The sequence below is a fragment of the Canis aureus genome, chromosome 27 (assembly GCF_053574225.1).
Source record: "Canis aureus isolate CA01 chromosome 27, VMU_Caureus_v.1.0, whole genome shotgun sequence".
NCBI classification, from domain to species: Eukaryota; Metazoa; Chordata; class Mammalia; order Carnivora; family Canidae; genus Canis; species Canis aureus.
In genome coordinates, this window is record NC_135637.1 from 35409682 (window position 1) to 35429714 (window position 20033).

Consider the following 20033-nt stretch of genomic DNA (forward strand, 5'->3'; position numbering starts at 1 on the left):
ACCCGGACGGTGGGGGCTTGGCATCGGCCTAGCCGCCAGCGCAGCCTTGGGGGGCGTGTGGGGGGCAGCAGGCACTCCTCCCTCAGGCCGCCCATTGCCGGTGCCCCACACCCCCTATCCGCAACGCCCCCCCCAGCCCAGTGTGGCCACAGCTGGGCGGCATCAGGGCCCGCAGGCCAGTGGCAGCTAGTCCTTCACTTAAAAATGTGTTTGTGATTTCGGCGGTGGAGCAGATAACGGTGACGAATGGCCCGCCTGCCCCACAGGGCCCCCAGCCCATCTGGTTTGACTTTGGCCTGTGGTGGGGTGCCCTTGGGCCCCTAGTCCTGCCCTCGGGCGGTCCCCGCAGAGTAAGGCCTGGGGGCCGGCGCAGACAGCCCGGGCAGCCTCGACGTACCTCCGACCTTCGCCCGCACCGGTCCCTCTGCCCTCCGGTGAGCGTCCCCCACTGTCACGGGCCTCCCGTGGCTGTGCCCGCTTGGGGCCACCCTCCACACCCAAGGCCTGCGAGCACTGGGGGCCCGCTGGGGTCTGTGTAGACGCCGGGGCCCAAGCAGGCCCGCCTCCCCTCCGGAGAATGGGGAGTAGAGGCCGCCTCGCCGGGAAGGCTGCGGGAGCCAGAGAGACAGAGACAGACAGAGACAGAGAAACAGAGACAGAGACTTAGAGACAGAGAGACAGACAGAGAGAGACAGAGAGACGGAGTGGCCGCTGGGAGGGAAGGGGGACCTGGCCGAGCCTGTCCCCGCGGGCAGCGCATGTGGTCATCGTCAGGAGCAATTTCTGACAGGGCTCCCAGCCCTCCCGCAGCCCCAGATCATTGATTATCCGGTCGGAGAGCGGCTTCCGGGTCCGGCCCCGGCCGGGCTGGGGGGCACTGAGGTCGAGTCCGAGCCCCCTCGGCCCCTCCGCCTTCTCCCCTCGGGGCTCCTGGGGGCGCAGGGGGAGGCGGGAGCCCACGCTCCTCCCCCGCAGCCCTCCCAGCGAGCACCCTGGCTCAGCTCTGAGCCCAGGCCTGCTGCACCCTCACCCTCGGGAGTGGGGGGGGGTCCCCCGGGTGTGGTCAGGGCCCAGGCATCGCTCGGGGAACCCTCCCGGCCCCGGCTGCCCCGTCACAGGCAGCGGTTAGACCCCACCCTCATGGGGCAGGTAAGGGACTGGGGGGCCTGGAGGTCCCCTCGCTGCCCTCAGGGGCCTGGCAGGGTGGAGGGGGGCGGGGGAGGACATCCGTGGCCCAGAGACCTGCGGGCCTGAGGAAGAAGCCTTGACGGTGGCCGGTGGCCGGATGCCCCGCAGAGGAGCAGCCTCACCCTCGGAGGTGGGGACAGCTGGGGGCGGGGGCGGGGCGGCGCCGGGTGGGGACCCCAGCCCCCCTTCCCCTGTGGCAGGAAAATCCCTCTCCCTCTGTCACATTGTTGAGAATTAACTTTGTTGAAATAAAAATTGGTCTTGGTATTAACTCGGCCTCGAGGATTTTCTCCGGGATCCCGGAGGCCGCAGAGGGGTCAGACGCCCATTCCCAGAGCCGGCAGCCAGCTTGGGTTTCAGGGGTGCCAACGACCCACTAATCCTCCTGGCTGTAACCCTCCACCCTTTCGGGGACACGGCACCCGGCTCCACAGGGTTGTGGGGGAGCTGCTCTGGCCCCAGCCATGAAGCAGGACAGTGTGGACAGTGTGGACCTCAGGGGTCTGTCCCTGGTCCCACCCCACCCCACCCCCAACACTCTGCCTCCAGTCTCTCCCCCACCTCACTATGTCACTTGGCAGCCATGGTTGACCATCTACAGGACACTTCTACCTCCATGGGCTTGGCCTCACAGTCTTTCTGGGCCTCAGTTTCCCCCACCTGCAAAATGAAGACTTGCCCCAACCGAGGTGTGGGAGGCCCTGAGAACAGATAGGGGCAGCCAGGTTGTCAGACACGCAGCAGCAGCCAAGTCACAGCGTAGGGATGACCCTTCTGAGAGGAACCCCCCGTGTGTGGCTGTGTCTGGAGTCCTCTGATGGGCACTGTTGGCACACAGGCATTCGATGCCTCAGCCACAGACAAAAATTGGCACCCTGGGGTGTGCATGGGGTGGTGGGGAGGCGAAGGACAGAAACTCAAGGTCTGTGGGGACCACCTAGAGCTCTCCATGACCCCCTGGAGCTCCCAGGGAAGCCAGTAGATGCTCATCCCACTTGTGCTGACACCAGAAAGGACGACAGCCACCAAAACGGTATATCTTTGCACCCACAGATCCGTGTGCATCTCCTTCCAAAACTAGTGGGGGGTCTCGTGGCCCCCTCCCACGGTCCTCTCTGGCTGGTGCGGTCCCCCTGGAGGCTTCCAATCATCTGAAGTATGTGTATTCCTGCAGGGAGACTGAGCCCAGGAACACAAGCAGCAGAACGAGGCAGGGGCCCCCAGGGGTGGGGGCCTTGCGGGGCCTCCCCCAGCCTGATGGTGAGGTCCTGCATCCTGGTAGCCAGGGAGTAGGAGATTTCCCAGCCGGTGGTCCCTTCACAGCCTTGCCCAACCACGTCCCTAGCAGTGTGTTTTGGGGGGTGGGGTGCAGCCTGGGAACGGGCTGGGATGGGGGCCTGGGAACAAGGCGGTGGCCCCCGGGGGATGCTCGAGTGGGGCCAGCTGTTGCTGCCTGGCTCTAATTCCCGCTCTGCACTAGGCTGGTCCCCCGGGCCGAGGCCGGTGGTCTGCCTGGGAGGGAGTGGGCGGGCTATGGGGGCTGTGCCTTCCTCTGGGCAGTGGTCCCCAGGGGTAGCAGAGGTAGGAGGGCGTCACCTTCACACCAAGTGGGAGAGCTGGCTGTCCAGGAGAGCTCTTCTGCGCCCCCCAGCAGCAGGTTCCAAAGCCTCTGAGCACCAGACTCGCCCAGGCCCCCACCCCACCCTTACTTGGCAGCGGGGCTAACCCAGTGCCTGGCCCTGTGTTCAAGGTCCTCCCAGAGCCATCCGCTCAGTGGACACCACAGACCTGTACCCTGCAGGCTGGTCCTTCTGCTAAAGCTGGCCCTTCAGTCCAGGGAGCCTGCCACCAGGACCGTTGTAAAACTCCTACTCGCCCTTCAAGGCCCCATGCGAAGGGTCTGCTTCCACCCCTGGGAAGTCGCCTTGAATGCTGGGCCCAGCACCAAAGTGGTGTCATCACCTTTTCAAGATGTCCCCTGGAGGCTAGTGGAACATGCGACTCTTGATCTGAGCGGCAGGAGTTAGAGCCCTAGGTTGGGTGTAGAGAGGACTTAAAAAAAAAGAAAAAAAAAGAGACCTCTGCCTAGTGGCCCTGCGGTCTGCCACAGGGCTGGACACGAGGGTGGGTTTCACAGTTCCACTGCCACGAACAAGGGGCTCGTTTGTGGCTTCAAGAAGCCTCGCTTCCTCTGGGGCCTCAGTTTCCCCATCTGAACTGGCCTTGGCTGAAGGCATCCATGGGTCCATTGGAGTAAGTCTGAGCTATCGGGGGAGAAAGGCTGCTGGGTCTTGTGCCTCTGCCCCAGCCCAGGGTCCTGCAGAGGCTGGGGGGCTCTGAAGAGGTGGGGTTCCATGTGACCGACTGCAGGTCCCCCCAGAGCAGGAGAGGGGGGCCCAGCAGGCCACCACCAAACACTCAGCTGGCTTCGGCTGAGGCCAAGGGGCGGGCAGAGTGGCCGATCGGGTGGGGGCCAGTGGGGGAATCTTCTTACTCCTAAAATCCCTCCCGCCCGCCCAGTGGCCCCCAGGGAAGCCCAGTGATGCAGGAACCTGATATTTTAAGACTTAAAGCAAATGTTTCTGGAGCCCGAGCTGTGTCAAGGCGCCCGCCCAGGACTCGTGGGGGCAGGGCCGGCCCCCTACCCCTACCCATGAACCAACCTGCCCCTCCCTGGACCCAAGTTTCTGGTGATGAAGTGGGAAGGCCCATGAGGGGTCAGAGCCAGGGGCAACCTCAGTGCCAAGGAGGGGGGCCTGATGTCAGCTCCCCACTCTGCGAGTCCCTCTGTCTGGGCCCAGAGCACCCGGTGAAGTCCGCAAGAAGCCCTGAACTCCTCTGAGGTGGGCCTTCCCCTATCCCGGAGCCCGGGAATGCTACTAGGCCGCCCTTCCCCACCGCCACCACCACCGGGGCAGGCCCACGGGGCAGGCGAGTTGACATGCTGCTTTAGATCCCCTGGGTGGCACAGGACATCGGGGCTGGGCTGGCAATGCCTGCCTGGGGTGCAGGCTGGAGAGCAGGGTCAATGCCCTGGAACTGGCTGGAGAAAGCAACAGGACAGAGTTTCTTCATCTTAACAGAAGGGACTCCTCGGGCCAGAGCAAGCCTCGGGCTGCATAGAGCTGGCCAGGGCGAGGGCCGAGCTCCAGGCCCCACCTGGAGCCTCAGTGGAGCCACCTTCCTTCTGGAAGCTTCCCTGGGCTTTGAGGGCTAGAGTGCCATGGGTAGAGGGGCCGGGTGGGTGAGTGACAGTGAACGGAGGCTGGGGTCCCCTTGGAGCAGACGAGGATTAGGGCCTAATCTCTGAGAAATGTTTGGGGGCTGCGCCAGCCCAGGCCTAGCTGGGAATGTGGGGGAGCACGGGGGCAGTTGTTCTGGTGATTCTCCCAGGGTCGGCTATCCTAACGACCCCAGCCAGCTGGGCCCCCAGCTGGGGCTGAGTCCCTGACCTGGTCCCAGTTGCGGGGGGGGGGGGGCTTGGCCACACACCCCCACCACTGGCCCAGCAAGCCTATTCAGAGCCACGAGCCTCGCCAGGGGCCATAGTCACCATTTTACAGAGAGGGAAACTGAGTCCCAGAGAGGGGAGAGCCTGTCCAGGGTCAGTGGGAAAGCCTACAGCCAGGCCTGCTGTACAGACTCCTTCCTCCAAGTCTGCCCCAGCCCCCGAAGCCCTTTAACCTCTGCCCGTAGGAGGGACACAGTTCGGCGGGCTGGGGGACTGAGGCCAGACCTGAGTAAGTCCCGGCGTCCTGCCTCGGCGCCCGGGGGTGCTTGCCTTCCCTGAGCCCCAGGTCCCCACAGGCCTTGGTGGGCAGCACCGGGCTGTGCTTCTCACTTGCCTTCTGCCCTGGTGAACTCCGATGCGCCCTCAAAGCCCACGGGGGTTTGAACCATGAGCCCCAGATGGCATACACACTCCCAGCCCCGTCTTCACCCTCTGATTCCCCCTCCCAGTAGAAATTCTGTGCCTCGTGCCCCACTGGGAGCCCCCAGGTCCCCATCTTTGGCTGTCCCCATCTTGGCCCTGCCCCCTCACCTCACTGGGTAGGCCACCTGCATTGCTAGGCCTGGACTCATGCCGCAAGGACAGACACACTATGCCACAGTGTCTCAGTTTCTCCAACTCTGAAACGGAGGTGGTGAGAGTCTAGTGGGTGATGAGCCCTGGGTATCCTGACCAAAGGCTCAGAGGGAGATGCAGGTGGGCTGCCCAGAGGAAGGGCAGCTGCTGGAAGCGTCTGGGAGTGGTGGGCCATGGGGCATGAGGATCCAGCAGGCAGGAGGCAGGAGGAAGACACCCACCAGTCCCCTCCAGGGGTACAGAGAGGCCTAGGGCCCCACACACAGGAAGCAGAGAAGCCTGGATGTAAGCCAAAGGCAGATGGGTGCCATGTGGGTGGGAGGTGTCTCCCCAAAAGCTCCACGCTTTGCGGCCCCGAGCCACTGCCCCCTGGCCCCCATCCCCACCGTCCCCACACACAGCGAGCCTTACTCAGGCCTCTCCAAGGAAGGCTGAGGGTGCCAAGAACCAGGCTGGGTGGTCACTGGGAACCTTCTCCTTCCCCTGAGCCTCTGACTGCAAAGGCCTCATTGAGGCCACACCATGGGTGCCCTCCCTAGCCTGTAGCCAGGCCCGAGGGTGAAGGCAGATGGATTCAGAACAGATCCCCCTCCTGGAAGCCCATGTGGGCGACCCCCCGGCTCAGGGTGGAGCTCACCCACCTGTCTGCGGGTGAGGGCAGGTAAGGACAGGACAGTGACAGCAAGGTGGGGCCAGGGGTGGCCTCGAACCCAGGCCTGATCCCTTTCCTCAGCCACACGCCTCTGCCAGGGCCCCTGCTCCTCTCCTCGCTCCCCACCCCCACCCATTCCCAGGCCCCTAGCCCTGCCTGGGCATCCAAGCTCCAAACCAGAAAAACTAGACGAAGAACAAACAAGCCCACACTGCAGCCGTTACCGTGTCCAGCACAAGCAGGGCCGCGGAGCTGGGACTTGCCTTTCTGGGGGCCCTGAGAGTCAGGCGGGGATGGGTAGTGGGACGGGGCGGGGGGTGCAGATCACGGTCCCACTCTCCAGCTGGCATCCAGCGCCCCCAGGCCGCCCTGTCCTGCGTCCCCACCCGGCTGCTCCCATACCAGGCACCACCCTCCGAGGCGGCCCTGCGCTTTCCCCGGGATAGGCTTTCTAGTCAACAACCTGCAAAGCAAGAACCGCAAAGCTCACTGTCCTGGATGCAGCGAGCTGCCTGTGGGGCGTGAGCGTCTCATGGCTAGGGCGCGTGCGCAGGGCGGGAAGACTGCAGCCAGGGGGCTGTGGAGGGGAGGCGCAGGATGGAGGGGATGGCCAGTTTCCCCGGGGCCTTTTCGGACAAGAGTCTCTGGACCCAGGATTCCCTCCTAGAGCCCCAGCTTCCAGAATTCTGACCTCAGGGATGGCAGCATGTCATGTGGCGAGCACAGTCCAGGGTATGTTGTAGGTGCTGGACAGACACTCATTTTTTCAATCAACAAACATCCCAGTGGGGGCCAGGGGCAGCCGGATGTCTTGAACCCATCAGCCTCCACTCTGCGCTCACCCTGCCCTGCCCTTCCATGCCACCTCTGAGGGCCAGGCCAGACCACCAGACTCCTGTGGCGCCTCGGACAGGCCTCCCCACCCCAGCACCTGCCACTCCTGCTCCACTTCCCTTGCCCATAACTTTGGTCCAGTAGGGAAGAAACTATTGATTTGTATTCAAGGAACTGGGACGATCACAGTGGAAAACGAGCAAGGATCCATGTCTCAGGCTGCTTGGCAGTTTTCAGCGTATTTACAGATTCTTAGCTGGACGGTCTCCTCTCAACAGGAAGGAGTAGGAGAGAAGGCTTTGCTTGAAGGGAACAGTAGAGCAAGTTGGCTGGTGAGAGCCTTGTCCAAGGGCGGCCGGCGGGCATCCAGGACTTGCCCAGTAGAGGGGGATGCAGCGCTGGGCTCCGAGACCGGCCAGGGTGGGACCTGGCCTGGAGCCCAGGATGCTGCCTGAGGGAGCTGGGAGGGCAGCCGAGCCCCACCTGCCTTCCTCAGATCCCGGGCCTCAGTGATGGGGGGCTAAAGGGGGCCTCGGCTGACTGTCAGGCCAGGAGCAGCTTGATGCGGGGACCCGAGGTGAGGTCCAGAGGGGGATTCTGAGGACCTGGAGTCTGGCCCCATCAGCCGGGCTGGTGGTCAGCTCAGAATAGCCCAGAGTAGAGGGTCTGGGGGTTGTGCAGGGATGAGAATACCAGGCAGGGAGAGGCCAAAGGGTGGGGGGGGGGACAGAAGGACCCCGCAGGGGTGAGGGACAGAGGGATATTGGGCAACCCAGACAGCATTCCGAGCATCCGCTCAGTAACCCCACGCGGCCAGATGGACGATCGGTCACCATGTGGGGCTGCAGAGCAGGCCTCGGGCTGTGGGGCCAGAGTGTCAGGCTGGGACGGTGCTAAGGGCTCAGCCACATGGCCAGCGCTGGGCGGTCCTGCCCTTTCTGGGGGCCTGGCAGCAGCCTCAGAAGTGGGGTGAGGGTGAGGGCAGGGTCCAGGGTTTACTCTGAACAGGGCGGGCCAGGCACCCAGCTGTCCTGTGAGGACACGCCACCCCACCCTTGGGCCTTGCCACCGGACATTCACATGACCCACATCTGGCTGCCTGCCCGGCCGGCACCCCTGCCAATCACACTGACCTTCCTCCCACTGGCACCTGCTGGGGACTGACAGAGGTCTCTATTCCCGGCCAGGCGCCTGCTCCGGTTATATTTAGGACATGGTTGGGGGTGGGGGGGCCACTGACCCCCTCCTGGGCCCCGGAGCAGGGGCAGCTGGGGCTGGGCAGTCTGCCCAGGCCCAGCCTGATGGCTTGGGTTAAGCTGTGAGGCGCAGGTTGCTGCCCGTGGGGCCTTTCCCTCGACTCCTCGCCCTCAGTTCGTAGTTGCACGTAGACTGAGAGGCCCGGGTTCTGGCCGTGGCTCATATGGGAAACTGAGGCAGGGTGGAGGTCTGAGCACCTGGCCAGGGCCACCAAACAAGGCTGGCTGCTGGAAACTGCAGGAACTGAGCCCCAGGTGTGAGCCCAGGAGCTCCAAGTAGGGACTTGGGGAAGGCTGACTGGCCTTTCAGCTCCTGAAGCTCAGACATCTGTGAGGTCATCCCCTCCTGGGACCTCCCAGGGCCCTGCCTGAGGGGGACACTGAGCCCCAGGCCCTTCCTGCTCTCCGGGGCTGGAGCCCTCTCCCTGCTGCCGCCCGGGCAGGATGTTCCCTGGGAGGAAATGGCCTCTGAGAGGCCACCCCATCCCTGCTGGAGTCCAGGGCCACTTCCTGCCCTGCATGGGCCTTGGTCCTGCCCCCAGGTCTGCCAGCCCAGGCCAGACCCAGACTTCCTGCCCCCAGCAGCGTGGAGGGGCCAGGACGGCTCAGGCGGGCCCACCCCGCAGGCACCATCCAAGCTCACCAGAGCTGAGGGCCCGAGAGCCTCCACCTGAGACCCCAGATCCCCGCCCACAGACCCTCCTCCCACACTCCAGCTCCCGCATCACCTGCTGCTCCCACAGTCCATCTTAGTGGGGGACCACGGCCGTAGCCATCTCCAGCCTAGCTCTAGAAGCTGATGGCTGACTCAGGGCATCGCCTTGGCCATGGCACAGGGAGCCCATCTGGCACCCAGAGGGTTGAACCAGCGGGCTAGCCTGCATCCAGAGGGTTCTCTGGCAGAGAGTATCGATTACCCTGTGCTGGGGGCAGCCCTGTCTCCAGGAGAGGTCCCTCCTTGGCCCAGGCCTCCCCCTCTGCCCAGACCCCTCACCCGCCAGGTCAGCTTCCTGCTGCCTCTGACCCTAAATCGGGGCAAGTTGCCCAGGCATCCCCTCTGCCCTCCGCCCTGGAAAACACATAGCTGGGGGTCGTGGAGTCGTGGGACTGAGTTGGAGTTGCTGAGGGCAGGGCTGGGGGCTCTGGAGGGAAGTGGGCGGCCCTGGCCCAGCCTGCTCTGAGGTTCAGGAAGTGGGGGTCTCAGAAGCTTCCTCTTGGCCAGACGTGCTCCCGGTGGGGCTGGGCAGCCGGGGGGGCGGGGGCGGGTCAGAGGCCTGGCCACAGCTGCCCCTTCCTCTCCAGCCGGTCACCAGCTGGGTGGCCTGTGCTGCTGCAGGCCTCGGGCTGGGTAGCTGGGTATCCCTTGGGCCTTGCAGGTAGCTGCCAGGCGGGGCCGGGAGGTCTCTGAGCCTGCCAGTGCTGTAGGCTGGTCAGCCGTGGCCTCTGTGGGGCCGTCAGCACGATGGGCACATCCGGCCCTGCCTGGTGGGAGTCGCCAGCAGCTGGGTGCCAGCAGCTCCCCACCCGGGAGCGCCCGGTGGGGCCCACCTCAGCCAGGCCTGTGTTCCCCCCCATCCCCCACCAGAATTCCCCTGAGCCTTGTTGACCCATCTGCAGGAGGGGATCATCCCCGCCCCACTGATGGCAGGGCCGCCAACAAAAGCCGGGGCAGGGATAGCTGGGGCAGGGACCCCAGGGCCTTCTGGGTCAGTGCAGCGGACCCAGGCCCTCTCAGACCCCCGAGACCTGGGCTCCCACTGCCCAGCCTTCCTTCCCACCTGAGACACTCCCAGTGTGCCTGCCTGACCCTGCCCCGAGCTCGGCACCATGCCCTGCACGGCCCACTCCGGCTTTGCAGAGGGGAGGCCCTGTGAGGCCGAGCACACACGGAGGTGCCAATAAAGGCTTCAAAGGATCCCAGGCTGGCCAGGTCTGGAGTACAGGCCGAAGCAGGGGGCCTGGCCCTTGGCGAGGCAGGTGGGAGCCTACAGAGGCCCCCGCCCTCAGGTGTGTCAGCCCACCCCTACGCACACCAATGCGGAGACTGAGGCTGGGGTCCCCCCGGGGCTCCGGCCCGGGAATGTCTCCAGGTAGAGCGAGGCCAGCACCACGGCTCTCGAGAGTGCGTCTGTGCCTGTGTCCAAGGCTTCACCGGCCCCCGCCTCCGGCCCACACATGATGGGCGGTCGTCCATCAGCGAGGCCAGCCCCTCTGGCCATCCATCACCAGCCGGCGGCCACAGGAGGAACGGCCTGTTTGTTTTGCCAGCTCCGTGTCGCTCCCTGGGGCAGGGGCCGGAGGAAATGGCCATTTTCTGCCTGGGCGGGCGGGTGGACAGCAGAGGTGTACAGGGCACCAAGGGCAGGGCCAGGATGGATCGTGGCAGGACCCCTGGCTGGGCAAGGCCCCTCACAGACGCCAGAGGCCTCGCCTTGCTCTGTACCTCAGTCTCCCCTCTAGAACCAGGGCGAGTGACATTGGGATTTTCTGACTGTTCCCACAGCAGCTGTCTCCGGCCAGGTCACTCACCCTTGCCCCTTGCCACTGGGTGGGGTGGGCTCAGGTGTCAGCTGCCACCAGGTGGGGGGTCCCTTTGTCAGAAATCCAAGATGCTTGATGCTGGCTGTCGCGTATGGCTGCGATGAGCTATTCTGGGACGAGGTCCGGGCCACAGACCAACTGGTGGGGTGGAATGGGGTCGGGGTGCTGCCAGGAGCTCAGGAAGGGCCTGGGCACTTCTTTGAAGACATCCAGCCTCAAGATCAGAGCCAGGGATACTTGGGGCCATATTAAGAGAGGCAGCTCATGTAGAATGGAGGAGGTGACAGGTGATACCAAGAGGGCAGTGTCCAAGCGCTGGGGCAGCGTCCTCGGCACCTCCACCATGACCACCGTCACTTTGTGAGGTGTGTATATAACAGGTACAATTTATTGACACAATGCTGGGCACCAACCAATCAATGACCGCTACTCACAACAATAGCCCCTGAGGCCCCCCTGGGCTGACCTGCGACACGTCCTCCAGCCTCAGACCTCTGCCCTTATGCCCTGATCCAGAACATGGTTAGTCCTCACTTCCCCAGTCCTGGGCTGGGAGGGAGGAGGGCTCAGGCTCCCGCTGGGCCGATGGACATGTGGGCTCCAAGGTCCTCAGCATCCAGGCCCCAGGTCGGCAGCCCCTGGGCAGCTGACGGGCAGAGAACAGACTCCCGCCGAGGGTCCCAGGAGGAAGGCCAGGAGCCCAAAGCTGGAATCAGGAAAATGCCCTTCAGATCCAGTGCAGTGGCCCCATGTCCCCCGCCCCCTCCTCCCTTCCCGATGCTCCCCTTCTTTGCTTGACTCCCAGACACTCTGCACAACATCACTTCTCTTCTCCATCTGGGAGCAACAAACCTCCTTCCAGAAATTTCTCCCCTAGACCCGGGCTGCTTCCTTTGCCCAGGGACAGCCCTGCAGACATCTATAGGGTAGCTCCACGTTCCAGCTCCCCAGACTGAAGGGGCAGTCTCCCCTGAAGGCAGCCTGTGGCTGGGTTTAGCAGATGGTAGGGAAGAATCCGCAAACATTTCCTCTAAAGTGATGAGCAGTCGTCTTGGTCTTGTCGGAGGTGCTTAGGGGAGCAGCGACACCTGAGGCCTCGGGGACCTTCTGGGCGCTCTGCTGAAGGGGCCAGTTCCACCTTCCCCCACCAGTGCAGGCTGACTCCCCAGCTCTCAGCCCTGATCCAGCTGACCAGAGCGAGCTGAGCCCCATCCATGTGCCACCTTCTTGTGGAAGCTTTTGAGGCCACCTACCGAAACAGCTTGGACCGGCCTTGCTGCTCACCGCTGCTGTCCACGTGTGGGCCAGACTGGCCCCGATTCCCTTCTCAGCCTCCTGGTTCCCGGCCTGGAAGGGAACAGTGACACCACTAGCAAATGCCCTGCAGTGAGTACCACCCTCCCGCCCTACCCTACAGAGTGCAGGGCCCAGCAGGTGCAAAGGGCTACAGTCCCATGATGGGTTTGTCACCGGGGACAGAACCATGGCACAGAGCCAAGGAGGAGGGGCCACATGGCCAGGGGCCCAGACGGGAGCCAGGACCCAGGCAGGTGGGCAATTCAGAGAGGGGCCTGCCACGGAATCGGAAGGAAAGCCGGGCCTGGGGAGCCCCAGGTGCTCCCACTTCACTTCGCCCTTGTTGGAGGGCCTCCTTGGTTTCTCTGGTGGGCACCTCGGACCCTCGCATCCACCCCGGGGCCTGGCCATTCCCAGGGAGGCCTGAGACAGCCTGGCGCCGCCCGTACGCCTGCCCAGCATGGGGCGGCCTGGGTGCATTAGGTCCTGGCAAACACCCTGGAAGGAGGGGCTAGGTTGGCTTGGGACACCAGTGAAAGCTCGCATCTGTCTGTCTGTCCGCCCAGCACAGCTGGCGCCAAGCACCCACTTAGCAGGATGGGGCAGCCGGCGCCTCCATGCTGCCCACGTCCCCTCCTGTCCCCACTGCCTGGTGGCCAAGGCCAATTTCACACCCCTCTCAGCCTCAGTTTCTCTGTCGGTGGGAGCCCCCTTGGTGGGTAAAAGAGCAGGCCCGCCAGTGCCTCCCTTCCGTCCGTCCGGGTGCCTGTGGAGGGCTGGCCAGGAGAAGCTGAGGGGGCCGGCTAGGCCAGGGGCCCCTCCCTCCTCCTGCCCGCCCCCACGGGGTGACCGCAGGGCCGCGGACAGCGCAGTGGGTCCGTGGGGATCCAGGCCGGGGCTTCGGAGCCCAACGGTGACCCAGCCCCTGCCCCGCCCCGCCACCGACGGCTGTTTAGACAGCAGGCAAGGCCGGGGCCCTCCACATCCACCCAGACGCAGGCCAGACCCTCTGGGCGAAGGCAGGGGCCGAGGGGGAGGGGAGGGGTGGCCAGAAGAACCGGCTCCGGCCGGGACCCATCCCAGGACCGACTCAGGGAGCGGGCGGGCAGGCAGGGGCTCCCAGTCTGGGGGGCCTCAGGGCTGTCAGGCTGTCCCCTCCCCGCAGCTGTCTCAGCTCCCACCTCCCCCGCCCGCCCCCAGGACTCCTATTTCACTGAGGAGATTAAGACCACCTGGCGAGAGCCCCCTCCGCCCCTCCCCTCCCCCAGCCCTCCCTCCTAGCCCCTTCTGCCCCTTGAGGTGCCTTCCCGCCCCCTCGCCCGCCTCCCACCCCCGCGTTCCCACACGGCCACCCGGGCCCTGCCCCTGCGCCTCGACATCACCCCCGGCGCTGCTGTGCCCGCTGCCTGGGGTCAGCCCCCCAGTGCCCCATCCCCTGAGCCCCCGACCCTCCGACCCCCACAGCCCTGCCTCATCCGGGCACATCACCGGTCACCGTCCCCACGTCCAGCTGGGCCCGCACCAGGCCAGGTGTCCCTTGTGTTTGGCGCCGTCCGCGGCCTCCTGCCTCGCTTGCGGGGTCTCGAGAGGGAAGTGGGGCGGCCCGGTGCTGCGGGTCAGCTCTGAGCCTGGTACCCCCACTCCGCTCCAACAGCCGGGGACCGGGGGGCTCAGCTGGGGGCCCGTCCAGCCTGCCTGGGGGCGGCCGGCCGGGCTGGATGCTGGCTCAGACAGACGGGAGGAATCTGAGCTCTGAAAACCGCAACTCTGAGCTCGCCTGTTTGTTTGCTTTTGAGAAATTCCAACCTGATTCAGCAGAGTCGGAGGAGGGAAGGGATTTGTCTGGCTGGGGTGGGGTGGAGCCGTGCTCGTGAACATGGGGAAACTGAGGCTGAGTCTAGACACCTGGGCCAGGTGTGAAAGCTGGGCAGAGTGTTTAACTGGGCTTCTCGGGGACACAGCCACCACTGCTCCCCACTGGGCCACTGAATCCCAAGCCGGGCCTGGCGGCCCCACAGAATCACAGAGGCAATAGCTGCCCTACCCAGTCTGGGGGGGGGGACCAGTTGAGATTTGGGGGGCTGCCCAAGGAGGCCAGGGCCGTTGCAATGGCGGTATCAGTTGAGAAACCACGTTTAAGAGCTGACAGAGCTCCCTGCGTCCTTGAGAATTCTCCCCATTTCTCAGACAGGAACACTGACGCTTGGAGAGGCCAAGGTGCATCTCAGACACAGAACACCGCAGAGCGAGGATCACGCCTGGCCCCAGCTCGTGATGACTGAGCCGCCCCTGGTTCCACCCTGCTCCGAAGGGCTGAGAAGACCTAGTCCTGCCTGATGGAGTCAATTCTCCAAAATGGTAGCGCTGGCTTTTTCCCCAGCAGCTTCCCCCCAATGCACACAGCCTTCTTCCAGAAAGGCAGGAGACCAGGCAGGGCTGGAAATCTGCTGGGAGTGGCACCCACCACGAAGGTCTGGCTGCCTCCCCGGATCTCCAGGGGGCCTCAGTCTCCCATCTATCTGTTGGGTGCTGGCCCTTGGTGGGGGAGCCCACATGCTAGAGCCTTGCCCATCGGGCCACCGTGCCCTCACGCTAACTCTGCTATGACAGCAGCGTTCCTGCCACCGGCCCCAGACTGGACAGTCCACCTGCCCTCAGCGCCAGGTCAGCGGGCGGAGAGAACCAGGGTGGGCCTGCTGAGGGCAGTGGGTGCAAAGGCTCTGGCTGCCAGGCTTACGGCACCTGAGAGAATGGTCCTGGGCTAATGGGGACCATCCAGCAGCCCTGGGGGCTCAGCCAGGGAGCAGAGTGGACAAAGAGGGGCACAGGTGCAGAGCCAATTCTCCACTGCACTTGGACCAGATTTTGACACAGAGCTGCTCCAAGTAGTCACGCTTTGTTGTCACAGTGAATATGTGGACAACTTGAGTTTAATTTCTAAAACATAACAAAAATTCCAAGTTAGATATATTTAATTATTTCAAATGCTCTAAGTATCCGTAAGAGGAGATCTAATAGATCAAAAACTTTAGGGGAGCATGCCCTCACTAGCCCCTGTTAATAGTGGTGCTGATGTAACTGGTTTCATGGCCATTCTTCATTGTCTCTGGCCCTGTCCCCAGTTTCTTACTTTTTGGAGCCTCCCAGGGCTCATGTTGGCCACCAAGCCCGATGCAGGGCTGGGGCCTGAGTGTGGAGACCGACCTCCCAGGTGATTCCACCCAGAAGGATCCCTGTTGGGAGAGTCTGACTGTACCCACCACCGAGGGCATCATCCCGGCGGGTAGACCTCCCCGCCCTGGGGTATCATCTTAGTGTGTCACACCTTCAGGAAATTGCCCAGCAGGGGTGGACTGCCACGTTTTATTCTTCCTTCATCACATGGTACCTGCAGCTCCCCACGGACCTCATCCAAGTCAAGTAAATCTGAGCTCCACTTGAGTTAGTGACATGAGTGTCGCAGACACTGAAGACTCGGCACAGCGGCCGCTGGGGGGTACACTTGCACACACATGTGTGCCCACGTATGGGTTCTGCACGTGCCGACATGCGCACTCTAGTTTGTACGGGAGTCTGTACATGAACACGTGCGGGCCCTTGTGCACACGTGTATATACGGTATGTGGGTCTGTGCCCCTGCTCACAGGTATGCATGCTTGTGTCCAGTGTGTGCACAAGTACACGTGCGTCCCACACTTAGATGTATGTGTGGGTGTGTGCACACATCTGCAGGTGTGCTTGTGTATGTGTGTGGTGTGTGCGTGCATGTACATTCATGCCCGTGCGCGTGAGTGTGTTAAGGCCATGTGGTGGTGTCGAGGCCATGTCAGTGCCTGAGAAGGGGGCGCTGGCTCCCCCGCTCACCAGAGGAACCTGAGGAGCTCTCCATCTTCTGGCCACTCACCTTCAGCCAACACACCCCAGGAACTTCTGGGGCCTGTCCCTTTCCCCGGAAAGTGTAAGTCCTCCTGTCCTGCCTGGCCAGAGAGGGCACCCAAGGGGCGCTGGCGAGGCTGGTTGCCTCAGTCCCGTCATGGGTAGGCCGCCTAAATCTATGTCACCTGGGATTCTGAGCCCCGCCTGTGCCTGAAGGCACCTGGGGTGGAAGGGCTGGTGTGACCAGGAGATGGACAGACAGATGGACAGCCGGCTCCCCATGTGGCTGGGTCCTCCCGCCAAGTGGGCAGCTAAATCAACAGGCCCAGAAATCGGAGAGGGGCCCAGGGCCTGGCTATGCATCAGTCTGTTTGTTTGTTTGTTCTGGAGTTGTGGGAACTTCCAGACTGCAGGAGGCCCTGGTGGCTGGGGAGGGGGTGGCTATCGCCCAGGCCTAGCTGACAGCCACATCCGGCCGCCATCCCTCTCACCATCTCCCCACCAGGTCCCCCTGAAGGGCAGCACCCACAGTGAGGGGGCACAGCTAGGCCCCTGGTAGAGGGAGGCTGTAAGCCAGCTCTGCACCCCCTCCCGGCTCTGAGGGGCCTGGTGTCACAGGAGGAGGGTCCCGCTGTCCTGCTCTCTCTTCTTCCCACTACTGCCATCCCCTCTGGTATCCACCCATCGACCCTCAGTTCCCGTTTGCTCACCTGGCAGGGGCTAGTGTTTGTGGGAGTCTCCAGGGCCCAGGCGCCAGCACTCCAGAGCCTCAGCAAGCCCTGCTCTAGGACCACGGGCAGGTGGCACTGGGGTCCAAAGAGAGTCCCCAGGATGTCACCGGGGCAGGGAGAGGGCCAGCCCCTTCCCTAGTCAGGCTTCAACTCCCTCCCAGTCCTGTCCTCTCCAAGCCACCAGAGCACACACCAGGCTGTGTCTAACTCCTGGACCTCTACCAAGTACTTCATAGGATCCGCTCAGCCAGCTCACTCGGGCATCCCCGCAGAGTCCTCTGTCCCCTCCGTGTGAACCCCACTGTGGGCCCAGGCCCCCAGCCAGGGCTTCTGCCGGCTGCCTGACACCCCCCAGAATCAGGGACTGGGCAGCCACCCATCCTCACCCACAGAGCCCAGCACCAAGCAGGGAGCCTAGGGGGGAGCTCACCAGGACTTCTGCTTCGCAGGGGGAGGGGCATGGGGAGGGAAGGGCTGGGGAGCAGTTAGAGGTGAATCGAGCCACTGCTCTTCCAGACATACTGAGTCCTCAAGCTGAGACAGGGATTCGCTTCCTGCAACTTTGCAGGACGGTGTCACAGACATCAGGTGTGCAGCACAGTGCAGGACCGGGGCAGGAAACTGCTCTTGCCCCCAAGTAGGGGCCCAGGCCACACCACGGCCCCTGAAGAACCCCCCCACCGCCCGGAGTGCCAGCCCAGCACCCAGAGGGTTTCTAAGCCATGGCATGTAGTCAGCTGGTGCTCCGGCAAACAGCACCCCATGCAGGGTGCCCACTGACAGTGCAACTTGGGCTCTGAGGCTTTGATGCGGACCCTGGGGTGGGGGTGGGGGGAACAACGACGGAGCCCAACCCTCCGCAGCGAGGAGCTGGAGGTTCTTCTACCCCATCGGTGGCCAGTGGCCAGAAAGAAGGTGAGAGGCTACAGCCCAACCACTGTGCAGAGAGCGTGGGAGTAGCAGCCCGACTTGTCCACCTCCAGAGCTTGGGGTCCCCACCTGTCCACACTAGCACCACCCTGAAAGCCACGTTTGCAGCGTCAGGGCCAAAGGACCTTCACTGAATGAAGAAATGATGGGGCGCGCTCCAGGGGCCAAGATTCTTCTGTGTCAGGCTTCATCGGGAGGGCCAGGCGGCAAGGTGGGGAGGGAGCTGAGAAGGGAGGACAGAGCCACCCACTGTGCCCGCCGCCCCTCTGGGCTCCAGCAAAGATTGCGTCCCTCCCACCCACCCCCACTGCTGCCCTGTGGAGCCCAAGAAGTTTCGATCTGGCGCTGACTGAGGCCGAGAGGCAGGGTCCAGGGTGCTCTCTGGTGCAGGACTTTCCTTTGAGACCCCTGAGGCCACTTTGAGACCCCTGAGCAGACACCTGCGGCAGTTCCTGGCTGATCTTTCCTAAAACGATTTAATGGGATCAGGTAATGCCTAAAGCCAGGCTCTTCTCTGTCTGTGCCCTGGGAGGTGCAACAGGGTTCCGACCCGACCCAAAATCTGGTTCCTGGAGGAGGGGGGTCTCCAGTGCGCCACATACCCACATCCTCCTGGAGGCACCAGCACGGATCCACCTGGGGCGCGGGTGGCGTGCCCTAGTCTTCAGGAGCACTCGGGCGCGAGGACCCAGGGCTTCGCGCGGGCCAGAGTTACACGAGGGTGCACGGGTCCCTCGGGGGGGCTGGGGATGGAGAGGGTCGGAGTGATTTAGCAGCCGCGCCGGCAGCGCCAGGGATGTGCCTTTACAAGGGACGGAAGATGAGCAGTGGGGTCCTGCCAAAAGGGTAGGGTGCCTGTGGTGACGCTCCCCTGGGGGAGACACGTGCACTCTGGGGAGGCGGAGCTGGGCGGGAGCCTGGCAGCCCAGACTCAGGGGCCGCCTCCCGCGCGCTGAGGGGGAACCTCCACACCCGGCTTGCTGCGGGCCAAACTCCAGAGATGCTGGGGCGCCGTGGGGGGCGCTGTACTCCCCGGGGTGGTGCGGGGCGCAGCCAGCGCGCACGTGGGACCCCGCGCAGGGCCCAGAGGGAAGCACCGGCTGCCGCCGGGCGGGTGCTCAGGCCGCCCCGCCGGGCCCCTCCCGCCCCCTTCCCCCGCCCCCCTCCGGACTTCTGGTCCCCACCCCGTACCTGCCGGGGCCCCGCGACCGCCAGCCTCGGTCTTAGGGCCTGTAGAATGGTCTCACGGCGGCCCTGACCTCGCGGTCAGCCGCGCTGCAGGACGCGGCTCCCGCGTCCCCTGCGCGCCCAAAGCAGGGGGGCGGCGGGGCGGGGGAGGCGGACCCCGGGCGGCTCCCGCTCCGCGCCGCTGGGCCCTCCCGGCCGCCCAGGCCGGCGCCCCGCCGGGCCTCCTACCTCGCGGTGCTGGCGGCGCGGCCGGCAGGGGGAGCGAGGCGGAAGGGAGCGGCGGCCGGCCAGGTGAGGGGAAGGCCTCCCGCGGCCGGGCGCGCTCCCTCGGGGGCCGCGGGGTGCGGGGCGCCGGCGGGGGGGGGGCGCGCTCCTTCCGGCTGCGGGCGGGGCGCGGGGCGCGGAGCGGGGCGCGGGGCGCGGAGGGCTGCGCGCGCCCCTGCAGGGACCGAGGCTGCTCCCAGGAGGCGCGGCCCGGGGGGCGGTGGAGGCAGAGACTCTGCGGGGCTGGAGGCTCCGGCGGCCTCGCGCTTCGAGCGCCTCGGGCCCCTCCGGCCGCGGGTCCCGGGCACAGAGCAGGGGGCGCGGGTTCTGCGGGCGCGAGGGTGAGGAGCCGCGACGGGTGGAAAGGGATGGACCCCGCGACGGCGGAGCGCCCGGGTGAGGCCCCCCCCCAACTTCTCCCCAGTGCACTTTTCCTCCACCAGGGTTTTTGCCCACCCCACAGGGTCCTCTGCTTCCTCCCAGCCCCGCCCAGCAGGTCCCAGTTCCGGCAGGAAGGGGTTAAGGGGGGCTGGGAGGATCCTGCGCTCCCCTCCACCACCTCAGACTCCGAGGGCCCAGGGCCTCGGGACGTGCCCCAGAGACCCATCCAGGAAGCCCCAGGGCTTTTCACTTTCACTTCTCCCTTCTCAATACTGGTGTGACCCTCTGTCTCCACATCTGGCCACTACCCTCAGGTGTGTGCCCAGATACACGCAGAAGGCTCCCCAGGTGCACAGGACACAGCCTCCAGCATCCCCCCCCGGGGCTGGGGCAGCATGCATCCCAGATAAGGCACAACCACACATGGGAGCCCCTCCCAGAGCCCCCACATCGGCCCCCCACAGTCTTCAGGGCCCAGGACCTCTCTGGGCGCGGACTGCCAGCAGGAGATACCCCAGATGACACTGCCCTGCACGCCTCTCTGGGGGTGGACCGCCAGCAGTGGGCACGCCTCCTGCAACACTGCCGTGACCTGGCCCCACCAATGTCCCCTCCCAGCTGGGTTCTCCCCTCCATCAGAAGCAGCTCTTTCTGAAGTCCTGGAGGCAGTGGGCTGCCCTGCTCCGGGAGGGGAAAGAGGGCCCTTAAGCCCAGCTGGTTCCACATCTCACTCGTCCCTGGACCTGTCCATAGGTCCCACAGGTCAGTGTCACTGTCACAGCCCCAAATGGCCACTGAGGGCTGGGGGC

At 64.6% G+C, this 20033-nt stretch overlaps 1 long non-coding RNA gene across 1 annotated transcript; it reads right to left on the minus strand.

Moving 5' to 3' along the window:
* Window positions 1-10924: 10924 nt before the first annotated feature.
* Window positions 10925-18756, minus strand: LOC144299245 (uncharacterized). The gene is made up of 3 exons (XR_013365962.1): window positions 18583-18756; window positions 11812-11905; window positions 10925-11264 (listed from the first exon to the last, which is right to left on the minus strand). It is a non-coding gene; the product is annotated as an uncharacterized LOC144299245 (long non-coding RNA).
* Between the last annotated feature and the right edge of the window lie 1277 nt (window positions 18757-20033).